At 48.7% G+C, this 14697-nt stretch overlaps 1 protein-coding gene across 1 annotated transcript in view; it reads left to right on the top strand.

The window, feature by feature from the left end:
* Window positions 1–7921: 7921 nt before the first annotated feature.
* Mycl (MYCL proto-oncogene, bHLH transcription factor) overlaps window positions 7922–14697 on the top strand; it is a 22328-nt gene continuing 15552 nt past the window's right edge. Inside the window, exon 1 of the mRNA XM_019207736.2 lies at window positions 7922–8502. The gene's annotated coding sequence lies outside the window, so the exon portion shown is untranslated. The remainder of the gene's footprint in view (window positions 8503–14697) is intronic.

The raw sequence follows: 14697 nt of genomic DNA, 5'->3' as shown, positions 1-14697 counted from the left end.
CCTGAGCTACATCCCAGCCCTTTTTTTATTTAAGACAGGGTCTCTCTAAACTGCTAAATTGCCCCAGCTGGGCTTAAATTTGTAATCTTGCCTCAGCCTCCCAGAGTGCTAAGATTATATGTGTGTACTTTCACTCCGGGCCCCAAATTATTTTTTAGAGCAAAGTCAGAGCCTCTAGATATCCTCCTGCTTCCAGGTTGGGCCTCTGTCTACTGTGTGTGAAAAAGAGGCTTGATGAAGAGCATCAGCCCATGGTGGTCCCCCTTGGACACATAACATCCCTGCAAGAGCTTTGAACCCATTGCCACTGCATTGTCCTGTTAGCTCTGCTTATCTGCCCTTGAAAAGGCCCAGGGCTGTGAACCTCTGGTCGTGCTCACTTTTTGACCTGTTCATATTGGATTATTCTGTCTCCTCAGCAAGCCTGGGAGCCTCAGGATACAGGAACTAGGCCAGGATCCCTTCAGGGCACATTCATTGAGCCCTGACTATGCATAAGCCGTAGTCCTTGAGTCGGAGGGTAAATAGGTAAAGAAATCATTACAGTAAGAGTGTGATAACAAATTGTGATACAGGGAAACAGGAGAGATATGGGCAAAGTCGTCACATTGCACAATGCTGAGGGTCCATATGACTGCTCCCCACCCCTAGCAGATTGTGCAGTGAGGCAGTGCTGGGCACGAGGGGAACCAGGGGAGGTGTCTGACCCAGCCTGGAAAGTCCAGGCAAGAGTCTTGAGGAGGCCAGATGTTACCTGAATCTCCAAGGCAAGTTCATCAGGGAGCTGAGGAGCAAAGGGTGATCCGTGCAGAGCAACTGCCCATGCAAAGCCACAGTGGGGTGAGGAAACATGTAAAGTATCCGGAAATGCCAGAAAATACACTTAGTTTGACACACTGCATCCCCCAAGGTGAGTGCCTAGAGCTTTGTTAAGTGAGTTAATGGATGCAAAGGCTATAATAACAGAAATCCTAATGACCAACACTTGTTAACCAGTGACTCTCTGCCCAGTGTTGTACTAAGTAGTTTACTTGCATTTTTCTCATTTTTAACTTTAGAACAATTCCAACCCCACAAGGAGGTAGATTTTTTTGTTCCTGTCTTGTTTTGTTTTATTTAGTTTTGCTTTTGCAGTACTGGAGATTTGAACCCGTGGTTTCACATAAAGCTACAGCCCTACATCCCTTTTAATTTTTTTTTACTGAGCTGGGGATTTAGCTCAGCAGCACCTTCAATCTGCAGAACCAAAAACAAGCTGTTGTTGGTTTTGTTTTGTTTTTTGAAAAGGGTCTTGCTAAATTGCCCAGGCTGGCTTCAAACTTGCAATCGTCCTGCCTCAACCTCCGAAGGAGCTGGGATTACAGGTGTGTTTCAGCATGCCCAGTGAGGTTAAATTCTTTATTATCCTCCTTGCTGCAGACCTGGAAACTCAGGCTCATCAAGGCCTGAAGTTCATCAAATTGCTTAAGGTCTTAGAGCTACCCAGGATGAAACCTGGAATTCCTGACTCTAGGATCCTGAGCCCTTGACTGCCGCTTCCCTCAACACAGGTGCCCTTAACTTTGGGAAATGGTGGCCTCGGCGCAGGCCCAGAGGGACATCAGCAGTCATACCAGTCCCCCTTTGAGCTTTGTCAGCAGCTGCACCCACAGGGGGCTTTGACATCCATGAGGGTCCTTCACTGAGATTCTGATCTGGGGAGGGAAATGGGGAGGGAGCTTTGGGAACTAATTCTCGGAGCATCACTGAGAAATCTCTGGGACTTACAGAGCTCTGCAGGAGGAATCTGAGCCACGAAGTTACTGTTTGGTGAACTTTTCATCCTACTTAGGGTGTGGCCTTGTTGTACTCTAAAAATGTCCTATTCTCTTTAGTTCTCTCTCATCTGCAGCCTGTCTTCTGTCACCTGCCTTCCAACCCCATCAGGACTTCCGCCCTCTCTCTTCTCCTGGCCCAGCAGCGCTTCTTGCTCCTGGACTGGCCCTTCTCCTGCCAACACCTTCCCCAGCACTCCTCCTGTGTCAGACCTAAATCACTTCTACTCTGCTCCTGTTCCAGGCCACGAGAGCTATAGGAAGGGTCCCTGCAGCGCCCTGGCCTTCCTTCAACCTCATTCTAGAGTTTTTTTCTCCTCTGCATGACCTTAAATGATAGAGCACAGGGAACCTCCTCCTTTAGTCCTCTCTGTTCACCTCATCCTTTCCCACCGCTCCAATGACCACATTTACACCAATAACTCCTAATCTATATTCCATCCATATCTGGGCGCTTCATTTATACAAGTAACATCCTTCAATTCGTTAGACGTTGCGTATGGAAGATGACATGGACCTGACTTTGTGAGCTCATAGTCTAGGGAGCAGATGTATCAGGAGATCAGAATAGAGTGTGTTCACAAAGTGAACTGAGAGCCAATCCAAGTAAAGTGTATGAGTTAGGCTCAGATTTGGCCACGAGTGACAGAAAACCCTAAATCACAGTCATTCCAACCAGCTTGAAGTCTGCAAATCGCTACTCCGTAGCTAGTATGATGATCCTCAGAGGGCCCCTGCTGAACTCCTGTGGTGGATTAATTAATGGTCAACTTGTAACACCCAGCTGAGCTGAGTCAGCGTGGTCTGGGTGTGGAAGACACACCTGAAGATTGTTGCCAATGGCCATAAAAAGAGAGCTGGAAGGGACGATCGTGGGCTGTTTTCTAGAAGTTTGCTGCAAATGGTTTTCCTGATGTGAACTTGGCTGTTCTGGGAGGAGGAAGAGCTCGAGCCCTCGCTGTCACTGGGAGTGGCTGCTGCTTTCATCAGGGGAGCTCTGATCTTCACCACGAGCGTCACTTCCAGGCTCCTATGTAGATCCCTCAGCCTGGTGGCACAGATCCTTCATCCCACCATTATAGGTTTTCTGGCTTCCACCACCGGCCTTTGAGTCTTCCCGGTGCAGATCCTCCACATGGACAAGCATGAGCCATCGCGTCATAGATAACAGAGAGCCTCCGTGGGTTCTGGACCACTGGCTAGACTCATGGAGGACATTGCCTTGGATGCTAAGCCTTTAGCTAGACTTGTGTGGGACATTGTTGAGGAATCCAGGCCCTTGGTTGGATTATTTGGACCTCTGGTGTGCAGTTAATCTCTTGTACTTCTCTGTATTTGACTTTTTGGGTAAATATGAAATTACCCTATAAACTATGTGTTCTGTATCAAATATATTCTCTTGCCAAAACCCTGACTACAACAGCTTCCCTGTTGGCAGTCCCAGTACTCTCGGAGGCTGGGGCAGGAGGATGGAAAATTCCAGCCAAGCCTGGGCAACTTACCAATTTAGCAAGACACTGTCTCGAAATAAAAAATTAAATGGACTGGGGATGTAGCTCAATGTGAAGGCCCTGGTTCAATCCCCAGTGCTGCAATAAACAAACAAATAAAATTAAAAATTAAAGGGCCGGGGGCCGGGGATTTAGCTCAGCGGTTCGGTGGCCTGCCTTGCAAGCGCAAGGACCCGAGTTCGATCCCCGGTACCAAAAAAAAAAAAAAAATTCAAAATTCAAAAAAATTAAAGGGCCGGGATTTAGCTCAGTGGTTCCAACACCTGCCTCACAAGCACAAGGACCTGAGTTCAATCCCCAGTACCAAAAAATAAAATAAAATGGGCTAGAGGTGTAGCTCAGCGTGAAGGCCCTGGGTTCAGTCCCCAGCACCAGAAGAAAAAAATTTTAAAAAGCCCTTATGCTTTCCATGTTATCATCATTACTGTCTCCCTCTCTGCCCTCCATAATACAATATTTCTACCTAGCAGTCCAGTTGATCGGTACGCTTGCTCAAGAGCTTGTCATCATGTCTGCTTTCCAGCCAGCTCACAGGAGGTTGGGTAAAGCTGGGGGATTTAGCTCAGTGGTGCCCATGCCTGCCTCGCAAGCGCAAGATCCCGAATTGGATGCCTGGTACCAGGAAAAAAAAAAAAAAGAAGGAGGAGGAGGTTGGGGTAAAAATATCACAGTCTCCCTTTAAAACACTTCCTAGAAATTGATTGCACCAAACGCTTCTGCTCACAAGTTGTTGGCCAGTACTCAGTCATATAACCACACCTAACTGCAAAGATTTCTGTAAAATATGATTTTTATCTCAGGCCAATCATAGAAGTAGATAAAAATAGGTATCTAGATGAAGGACAAGCTACATAATGGATACTAGTAGTTGCAGCCTCAGAAAGCATCCTATCAGGCTGAAAATCTGAATTTGGAGAGAGGAATCCGGATTAGCCGTGTAGAGAATAGTGCTCTGGGCTGTGGGGCTAGAGAGGGCTCTCTTGGAAATGCAAGTGGGTCGGACTTTCTGTGGAACACAGTGCAAACCGGGGTGTGACCTGGGACGGGGACACATGGCACCGTTTTGAGGAGTAGCTCTGAGAGGAGTCGCACTGCCTCCCAGGGAAAGGGGCACACCTAGACAGGAACGCCCCTGTTCAAAGCAGGCTCCTCCAGAGATCAGTTGCCCGGGTGTGGCTTGGCCCTGGAAGTCTCCGAGCTCTCTCTGCCGCTCACAGACCTGGAAACCCAAGCAATTGTAATTGAGCCAAGTATGCTTGGCACGGAGGCTCTGGGAGCTCTGACGTGGGACAGAAGCACTGAAGTCAGAATCCGGGACTGGTTGGTGGCAGCAAGGCCATCGGCCTGTGTGGTACTACGCAATGGCAGGCAGTCTGGGGGAAGTGTGCTGGGCCCGCGTGAGCTGCCACCTGGGGCCTCCTCCCCAGACACATTACAGGACTTCCAAAGGTTGTGTTTACTCCTGTGACGTGGTCGCAGACACTAGGGTAGGGCGGCCAGCTGGGCATGGGGCATCCGGAGGAATGAACTTGGCTCTCTCAGCTACCCCTACATTGTCCTTTGTCCCCGCAGCAAACCGACCATGACATTGGCCCAGGTCCCCTCAGGTCAGCAGGGAATCCCAAATGTTCTAACACCTGTCCACCGCCTAACAGAAATTGGCCGCTCATGGTGACCCCTTCCAGGAGACACACACATAACACACAGACTCACAACACACACATGCCCAGATCTTCATGTGTCACCATGCAGGCAGTTATTTTTCACACAGAGGCATAAATACCACACATGTTACTGAGGGGCAGAGCCTTCCCTCTATACCAATATCACACGTAGACCTACATACGATGACACATGCATTGCATATATGTACACCATACGCGTGGTATTCTAACACGCCTGAACTTACTCTGTAACATATGTGCACATTCCACACTTGCGTCCATAGCCACCCACTCACCCACACGTCACGCAGATCCTCATCGCTACTGACTCCTGCGTTTGGGAGGCAAAGTTCCTGAGTTCTCATTATCTGTAAGAATCCTTGCCTTCTGAGCTGTGGTGGGACAGAGAGGCTCAGGGAGGCAGTTGGAGGGGAGAAGACCACATCCTACCCCACCACCCAGCACATTTCTTTTTTTATTATTTTTTTCTTTTATTGAGTTGATTGGTACATTTTAGGTACACAGTACAATTACATTCATCATTGGGATCTCGTACCTTTACATGACAGGTGGCCTTGGTTCTCATTTTTTCCCCTTGTCCCTGCCCTCCCTTCACCCTCTTTTCTTTTTCTTTCTTTTTTTTATGACACGGTCTCACTATGCAGTCCAGGCTGGCCTTAAACTCACTGTGCAGATCATGCTGGTCTCTAACTTGTGGTGATCCTCCTGCCTCAGCCTCCCAACTGCTGGGATCACAGGAATGGCCACCACACCTGGCTCCACTCGGTACATTTCCTCAACTGACAGGAAAGAAGGGAGACTGGCCTTTCCCCCAGTACCCTATGAACCACTGTTTGTCCTGACATCAGGGACATGGAGTTCTGGCCAGGGGATCCAGTGTAGTGCCTCAGCTCTGTCCCCGCTGTCCAGAGGCCCTGAGAACAGCAGCCCTGGCTAGCAGACTGGAAGCAAGGTGGTGCCAGGCCAGCGGATGTCACAGTGTCAGGAGAAGCCCTGATGCAACAGGCACTGTGCAACACGCAGGGCACTCGGGAGCTGATCCCGCAGACCTGAGGAAGAGTGAAGGGGAAAGGTCCTCGAGGCTGTTGACATCTATTCTGTGCCAGGCCCTGTACCTGGAGCTCCACAGCCTGCTTTCCCGTCATCCTCAGTTATCCCCAGTGTTTGTGTTTATTTTTGTGGTACCTGGGCTTGACCCCATGGCCTTCATGCTGAGCCACATCCCCAGCCATTTTTATTTTTTTATTTTGAGATAGGGTCTTGTTAAGGGAACTGGAGCCCAAAGGTGCTCAGAGCCTCACAGCCAGTAAACATTAGGGTCTAGCTTTGAACTCAGGACTATTTGTTCCTGTAGCACCGACCAGCATCCTGAGATTGGGCTGAGATGCTGCAGCAAGCGGGCCCCAGACAGAGGCGATGCTTCCAGGCTGCATGGGGCTCTGACCTGGACTTCTCTCTCCTTTCTCCCTCTGACTGAGCACTGAGGCAGGAGACTTCTGTCAAGAAAAGTGGAATAGTGGCACTACTCCGGGCTGGCAAGTGCAGGGTCCTGAGTTCAATCCCCAGTACCCAAAACAAACAAACGAACAATAAAAAACCGGAGCTATGGATCCAGAGAGAAGGAAACTTGGGCTGTGAATTTGGTCCCAAGGCCACTGTTAATCTGGGATATTGAATCAAATCTTGCAGCAAGACAGGAATTAGAGCAAAAGCTTGAGGCAGGTCAGAAATAGAATCAGAGATGGAACAGAGCCAGGAACTAGGCACCATTGCTGGAGCAGCTCTGCCAGAGGCAGAGGCAGGAGGGAGAGAGGGAGGAAGGAAGGCCGAGCCCTCTTACCGTGCATGCGGAACCCCCCACTATGTCAGGTGCAATGCTGGCCACAGAGGGAGGGACACAGAGGTTCCCATGGCTCAGCGAGAGGCACACAAGGCTCTGGCCAGCAGGCCCTCCATGGGGGTGGGCTTGAAGGGTGGCCAAGCATCAGTTGGTAGAGAAAGCTAGGAGATTATGGTAGGCAGAGTTTGTGGTGGGAACAAAAGCTCAGTGGCAAGGAAGCCCAGGCCAGGGCCTGTTTAGAGGAGGGTGGACACGATTTTGTGAGGCTATAGTGTATAACAGGCAAGTGGGAAGTCAGCATGAGCTGCTGAGAACCCATGGGATGTGGTAACTTGCCCAGGAATTTGAACCTTATCCAGAGGGCAACACAAGATCAATGACCAGAGCTAAGGACGGTGACGTGGTCAGACTTGTGTTGTAGAACTGTCTGGCTGCTGACGTGGAGGACGGACAGGGGGTGCAGACAGAGAAACGTAGGTAAGGAAACCAGAGAAGAGGCCCATATCGTAGGTAGAGCAGGAAACCCAAAGGAAAAGTGACCCAGGAGCAGCAGAAAGGGGGGCAGACGCAAAGTCTGTAGAGGGTCATCTCAGGAGACACCAGAGTGTCAGAGTCTGAGCTCCAGGTCCGTCCGTCCCCCAACTCTGCTTCTCACCAGCTGGGTGCGGAGGTCCATACCTTCTAATCTCTGAGTTTCAGTTTCCTTTTCTGTTAAATGGAGGAAATTGTATTTCCTCCGTAGGATTTTCATCAAGATCAGACAAAACAAGTACCAGGGTGTCTGGCTCCTGGTGGGCCAGATCCGTAGCTCCCAAATGAGGTGCTGGCCCCCCTCAGTGACGGTCTGAGTATCTCTTGACACAAGGGGTGGAGCCCCCTGGCCTAGCCTGCAGCAGCCCTAGTGTCCCCCTGCAGCAGCACCTGAGGAGGAGGTGGTATGACAGCCCTGAGCACCTCTGGCCTCCTGGATTCCCCACAACTGGGAATATCTTGGGTGTCTCGCCGGGGGGACCTGTGGGCCCTTCCTCTGAGGTGTCCTTCGCAGCAGCATCCCAAGGATCCCATAAAGTGACCCTGGAGGGTAAGAAGGAGCCACCGAGGGGCACTCACAGGTATGGAACTTGTCTGAGATCTTGCCTCGCCTCACACTTCTTCTGGCTGGAGCAGGGAACAGCAAGAACCCATCCTTCCCCCTTGTCCCTCAGTCCACCTCTACAGCAAGGAGAGCAGAAGGGCCCGGCCCAACAGAAAGCCCAGGGGTGGGGGCTGGACTCAACAGAGTCTTTCAGGTTCCTCTCCTCTTTTCACACCCTTCTGACTTCTTTAAGCATAAGCCCTTAGGCATAAACCAATCCTCAGCAGTGTGCCCTAAGAGCTGCTCTTTGCACAGACTGGCTCACATATCGCCTCTCTCCTATTTTTTTTTTTTGGTACTGGGGATTGAACTTGAGTCCTTACACTTGCGAGGCAGGAGCCAGAACCACCAAGCTAAATCCCCAGCCCATCGTCTCTCCTATCTTACCAATGACAAATCTGAAGCCCAGCTGCCTCTCCTGAGCACCAGAGACAAACTATGCCACCCATCTCCTCATGGGTGACCCAGACTCTCAGACCCTACACGGCTAAAAGCAGACCCTCCTCTGGACTCTCAGGTCAGTGAATGGGCCCACCTCCCATCCGTTCTCCCAGGCCAGAAACCCCAAATCAGTCTTGTCCCTTCTGTCAGCCTCATGTTGCATCCATCTTACTTTCTAAATACCTGTCACTGTCTACTCCTCTCCACTTCCATAAGAGACTGCTACTTGTTTCACACAGTCACTGACTCCTCTGGCTTGTAGCCCAGCTGTGCTAATTCAAAGGCCTGCAGCTGTTCCCTGTGGTGCAAGGGACTCCAAGGGCTAATGCGGCCCTGTTCTGACATGTTTAAGAAATCTGTTATTAGAAGATCTCCCAGAAGGCAACATTTTAAAAATCAGCCAATCTGCCAGGCGTGGTGGCACATGCCTGTAATCCCAGCACTCGGGAGGCTGAGGCAGGAAGATCGTTGTGAGTTCGAGACCAGCCTGAGCTACATACGGAGTTCCAGGCCAGTCTCAACTACATAGTGACATAGTGAGACCCTGTCTCAAAAAACCAAAAATAAATAAATAAATATCAGCCAATCAAGAAGCCCCAACCAAATTTTTTTTAAATTTGCCTTTCAAAATAAATTTGTATTTAGACCCTTGCAACAGTAGAATTGCCCAGAAATGCTTTTTCTTGTACAACAATTAACACCACTTTGAAAAAGGCATTAAAAAAAATGCAGTATTAAAAAGAGACTGCCACCAGCATAATACCCAACAGCAGTTTATAAAACACAAACCAGGGCCGGGGATTTAGCTCAGTGGTTCCGCCGCCTGCCTTGCAAGCATAAGGACCCCAGTTTGATCCCCAGTACCAAAACTAACTAAATAAATAAATAAACACAAACCTTCCAGATTTCCAGTCTTTTCAAAAGAAGCTACAGAGTTTAGATGAAATTTCACAACTTTTAAATGTCGAGAGTTGATTGGAAAAATCTTTTAAAACCACTTGTTCAGGCCTCCATTTTACATCTCCGGGCCCATTTGGTCCATCCTCCACTCCTGACATGATCTTTGGTAATAACTAAAATAGAGATAATAGCTGGATGTGGTGGTGTGTGCTTGTATTCTCAGAACTCTAGGAGGCTGAGGCAGGAGGATGCAAATTTGAGGCCCATCTGGACAATTTGGTGACTTAGCAAGATCTCCATCTCAAAATATTATGGGGTGAGGGGCTGGGGATTTAGCTCAGTGGTTCTGCCGCCTGCCTTGCAAGCAAGTGTGAGGTCCCAAACTCGATCAACAAAAAACGAGGTGGGAATGTGGTTTAGCACAAAAGCCCTGGTGTCAATCCCCAGTACTGCAAATAATAATTTTTTAAATCCTGCATGTGATGAATGTTCACTAGTTGCGTGCCATGGTTCCAAGTGCTTTCTATAAACTTCATGTAATCCAGCATTCCACAAAATAGTGCAGTTGCCTTTACTCATTTAATCCAACATTCACCAGCTGAGAGAGGTTAACGAATGTGCCAAAGTTGCACAGCTAGTCAGTGGGGGGGGCCACAATTCTAGCCCTGCCTTCTGGCCATGCACAGACTCAGCCATGAATTGTGAAGCGCAGTGGGGTCAGGGACTATGTTTAGTGAGTGGTGGGTGGATGAACGAGTGCATTTATGAATCATTGGCATTGAAAGAAAGCGTGGATTTCCACCGGTCCTGTTCATACCTGCCTGAGAGCTACCTGCCCCGCCCGAGCATTGCCTGCTCTTTGGGTGCCAAGAACATGCTTGGGGGTGGAGGACCTTGGCAGCTCATTGGGGAGTCAGGCTCTCACAATGCAGGTGCCGGGCGCTCCCTCCCTCCCTTCCGCTGCTTTGAGGCTCCAGGACAGCCCCCCCACCTGCTTCCTGCGAGCTGTCCCTGAACTGCATTGCCTGGCTGCCAGCCCTCCCACCTTCCAAGGTGGAGCCTGGGACCGCAGGGTGACAGGGGCATTTGGCAGTGCCCTATCTGGTGGTGTCCGGTCCCGGAGTCCATGTCCAAATGTGCCATCATGGATTTGTTACCTCCTTGTCCTCCCCACCCCGACAGATTCTCTGTCTCCCTCCTTGACACAGAGTCAGGGTAATCAGGCACTTGGAGGTGATCTAATTCAGCGCCTGCTCTTTCCCCACAAACACGATACCAGTGATAGCTTCTCCATCATAGAACACCTTCTAGGTGATGGAAACAGCCAGCCGAGAGCTTTGCGTAGACCATCCTTTAATCCTCACGACAGCCAGGTGTGATGAGCAGGATCCTCATTATTTTCTGAGTTAGAAGCTTAATGATCAGATTGGTTAAGTGCCTTTATCAGGTCACACAGCTGGGGGGCAGCACAGCCCAGATCAATTTGTGTCTTCTTTTTTGCAGTGATCTATGTAGCTGCGCCAGTATTTAATCCCAGGGACTTGAGCCAGGCCTGGAGATACAGACCCAGGTGGAAGATTCCCTGGCCCTCAGGGAGCTCCTCTTCTGAAATGGGAACTGCTCTAGTGCTGGAATATCTAAAAACTCACCTCAATGCCAGGCAAGCAGAAAGGCATGCCGGAGCACTTCAGCCCAGATTCCATTCTGGTAGTTTAGGCCAGCCTAGGCCAGCACCTGCAGGCTGAGCCTTCTGCAATGAACACTGCAGTGCTCTGCCAAGGACCCTCAACAGTCCCTGCCTGCTGAAACAAGTAACTCCCCCACAGGGACAGCTCTGCAGGTCTCTAGCCAGACCTCTGGGGAAAACTCCACGCTCTCTTACAGCATGTGTCGTAGGAAAGGACCAAGCAGTGATGTCCTTGTAAATGTTTAACAACCTCAGGGTGGCCGAGCATGGTGGCATATTCTCAGAAGACAACTTAGTTGCTTTTTCCCCTACTTCTAAAGGTACGGGCACCTCATGGTTGCCCCTAGATGTCATCTACAACAGTGAAACCATGGGGAAGAGCTACTGAGTAGGGGCTCCTGCCTAGATAAAGCATAGATTGCCTCCCATGAATTCTATAGCCCAAATTCTCCCAGTAGTTATTTTCTGTTTAAATTTACCTGAGGTTGCCGGGCGTGGTGGCGCACGCCTGCAATCGCAGCACTCAGGAGGCTGAGGCAGGAGGATCGCTGTGAGTTCAAGAGCAGTCTGAACTACATAGTGAGTTCCAGATCAGTCTCAAATACATAGTGAGACCCCCTCTCAAACAAACAAACAAACAAATAAACAAACAGCCTAGGGGTGGGAGGTGAGAAACTCTGATTTGTAGCATTTGTGGTTTCTATGGAGTAAAAATTCTACCACAGTCAATTTCAAGTTACTCAAATTGAGGAAAGACAGTAACACACCACTAAATAGTACTTCTATCTACCTTAACAGATGCAGTAGATAGATAGATAATAGTGAAATACAATAAAACAATCAGGAAATGGGTTTGGAGTTTTCGTTTTTAATATAGTTGATTTTAAGTGTAAGTTTATAAAACTCAGGTATAACAACCGTGTTTAACAACCACCTCCCACAATCCCTGATACAAACCAGCTCCAGGGCAGAACAGCCTGGGACACTCCAGCCTCTGGCTTCTCCTGCACAGGATTCCCCATCTCTCTAGCCTGGGCTTCCCTCTAGTGGACAGAAGAGTCATTTCCAGGTGATTTTCTTGCTCCACCTGTGCCCAGAGCAAAGGGGAAGACTATCTTTGTCAGCATTCAAGGCAAGAGTTTCTTAAGGAGGAAACTTTCCGTTTCACAGTTGTCCTTGGGTATCAGATACAGTGGACCCTTGAGTTTCAACTGGCCTTACATACAAACAACTTGTGTTACGGCCGAAATTTCAGTTTGAACTTACAACCAAAGTTTTGAGTGATGACCAGGATGCCATCCACCTGTGCTTCCAGATGTTCTGATACAGTCAACCCTTAAAGAGTTCTGGAAGGAACATTACAACATCCTTTCTTGTGTGTAGTTAACTGAGGAACCCTAGGCCAGTGTCTCTCTAAGGACCCTGAGACCTGCCTGGAAGAAAGTGTGGCCTGAAATTATATAGGAAAGAGACGTCGAAGGCAGTTGACCAACTTCAGCTACAACCAGCCCTTGGGAACAAATTGAGTTCGTAGGTTAAGGGTCCGGTGTATTATGCCCTTATGATAGGCAGTGTCAGGTGGGGCCCTGTGCTTCAGACATTATTACAATCTTTGGAGCTGTGATAGCAAACCTGTTAGAGCTTTCAAAGATATAAACAGCCTGCTGTTCAACACCACTGCTCTAGAATGTCTCAAAAAAGAAACCTACCTTGGAGCTAGGATGGTGCATGCCTGAAATCCCAGCACTTGAGAGGCTGAGGCAGAAGTATTACCAGCTTGGAATACATAGCAAGACCCTGTCTCAAAAACATTGAAAAAAAAAAAAAACAAAACTCTTGCCCTATACAGCTATATCAGTCCTTCAGCTTTGGGGAACACCCTCTCCAAACCTGCAGTTAGATGTTTCTCTAAGAAGACCCCTTTTTAAAAAAAAAAATTTTGGTACCAGGGATCAAACTCAGGACTTTGCACTTGCAAGGCAGGAGGCGGAACCACTGAGCTAAATCCCTGGCCCCAAGAAGACCCATTTTGTGTTAGGAATGAAGCCCTCACACAACTCATAAACCACCGTGGAAACCTTGATGAACACCATTCATGGAGTCAGTCAGATACAGAGCAGGGGTGCAGGATACCTTCTGCCTTAATTGGACTCACGTCTTCCAGAAGTGATCTCTCCAAAGGACAGATGCATCTGTGTCCCTCCCGCGAACCTCTGCAATCCAGCTTCAGTCCTGGGAGCTCCACCAGGCATCCAAGCCTCAGCAAGCTGGTGCTGTACCAGAATGTCTACCTTAAAGCTCCAAAGAAAGAAAGAGAACAAAACTTACATTTTGGGGAACTCTTCTCTGGGTTGGGCACTGTGCTAAACATGCTGCAAACAGTTTAATTTAACTGCCTAATAGTACTGCTAAATAAGGATAACCGCTTTACAGATGAGAGAAACGGAGGGTCGGTGCCAGCCAGCTGAGTGTTACAGCTTGCAAACGGTTGTCTGTTCAACCCACTTCTTTTTTGTTTGGAAGCTGCTCTTGTCTCTTTCAGTCTGGCCCCTTCCCCAGGTTGGCTGCAGAAGCCCTTTCTCACAGCAAGGCAAGGCCACATTCCTTAGGGTTCTAAGGAAAGCAATGCTTTGCAGTGAAACCCAAGCAGGGGTAACAGGGCAACTGATACGGGATGAGAAACCAGACTTTAATCTGGTTAAATTCTCCTCCTGCTGGCCCCAGAGCCTTTTCCCCTTCTTCCCTTCCTCCCTCCCCCACGCTCCACTGTCAGCTTCTCCCGCCTTCATCCCTTTACTGCTACTGGAATCCTAGACATTTTTAAGGCTTAGATCAAATCTCTCTCCTCCAGAAACCCCTCTCAGGAATCTGCCTAATGAAAAGAAGAACTGTAGTTGGAAAGGAAGAGCCGATTTCTGGTTAAAGATGAGGGTTGATCACATGTGTTTATCTCCATTACTTCTGAAATTCCACTAAAAGGACAACAACTCGATTAGAAAAAAATTAAACTCAGAAAGAAAGAAACAACTAAAAAAAAAAAAAGCGTGTGAGCAAAGTGTGGAGGTATATGCCTATAGTCCCAGCACTCTGGAAAGCTAAAACAGGAGGATCAGAGTTTAAGCCCAGCCTGAGAAATTTAGGGAGTTAGTGAGACCCTGTCTTTAAAAAAAGCAAAACAAACAAACAAACAAAAACTTTTAAAAGTGGTGGCACATGCCAGAAATCCCAGCACTGGGGAAGCTGAAGCAAGAGGATTGCCCTGAGATCAAGGCCAGCCTGAACTACATAGCAAAAGCAGCTCTCAAAAAAAAAAATTGTAGTTTTTTTTTTTGTTTTTTGTTTTTTTTGGTACCAGGGATCGAACTCGGGTCCCTGCTCAGGAACCACTGAGCTAAAGTCCATTAGTGCACCCGATCTCAAGAACAGCTATAAACTGGAGGCACTAGATATCTCTGAAGGCAGCTCTGTAGGGTGGGGTTGTAAAGAACAGAACTGGGAGCCTGGGATTTAGCTCAGTGGCACCATGCCTGCCTCGCAAGTGCACGGTTCTGAGTTCCATCCCCCATACTGCAAGTAAATTAATGAATTCATTAAGGCTGGGGATTTAGCTCAGTGGTGCCACTGCCTGCCTCGCAAACCCAAGGTTCTGAGTTCCATCCCCAGCACCAAAAAAAAAAAAAAAAA

The sequence above is a fragment of the Fukomys damarensis genome, unplaced genomic scaffold, assembly GCF_012274545.1.
Source record: "Fukomys damarensis isolate Sample0158 unplaced genomic scaffold, DMR_v1.0_HiC HiC_scaffold_23, whole genome shotgun sequence".
NCBI classification, from domain to species: domain Eukaryota; kingdom Metazoa; phylum Chordata; class Mammalia; order Rodentia; family Bathyergidae; genus Fukomys; species Fukomys damarensis.
Note: the sequence above shows the minus strand (reverse complement) of the source record. Positions and strands in the feature narration are given on the sequence as shown.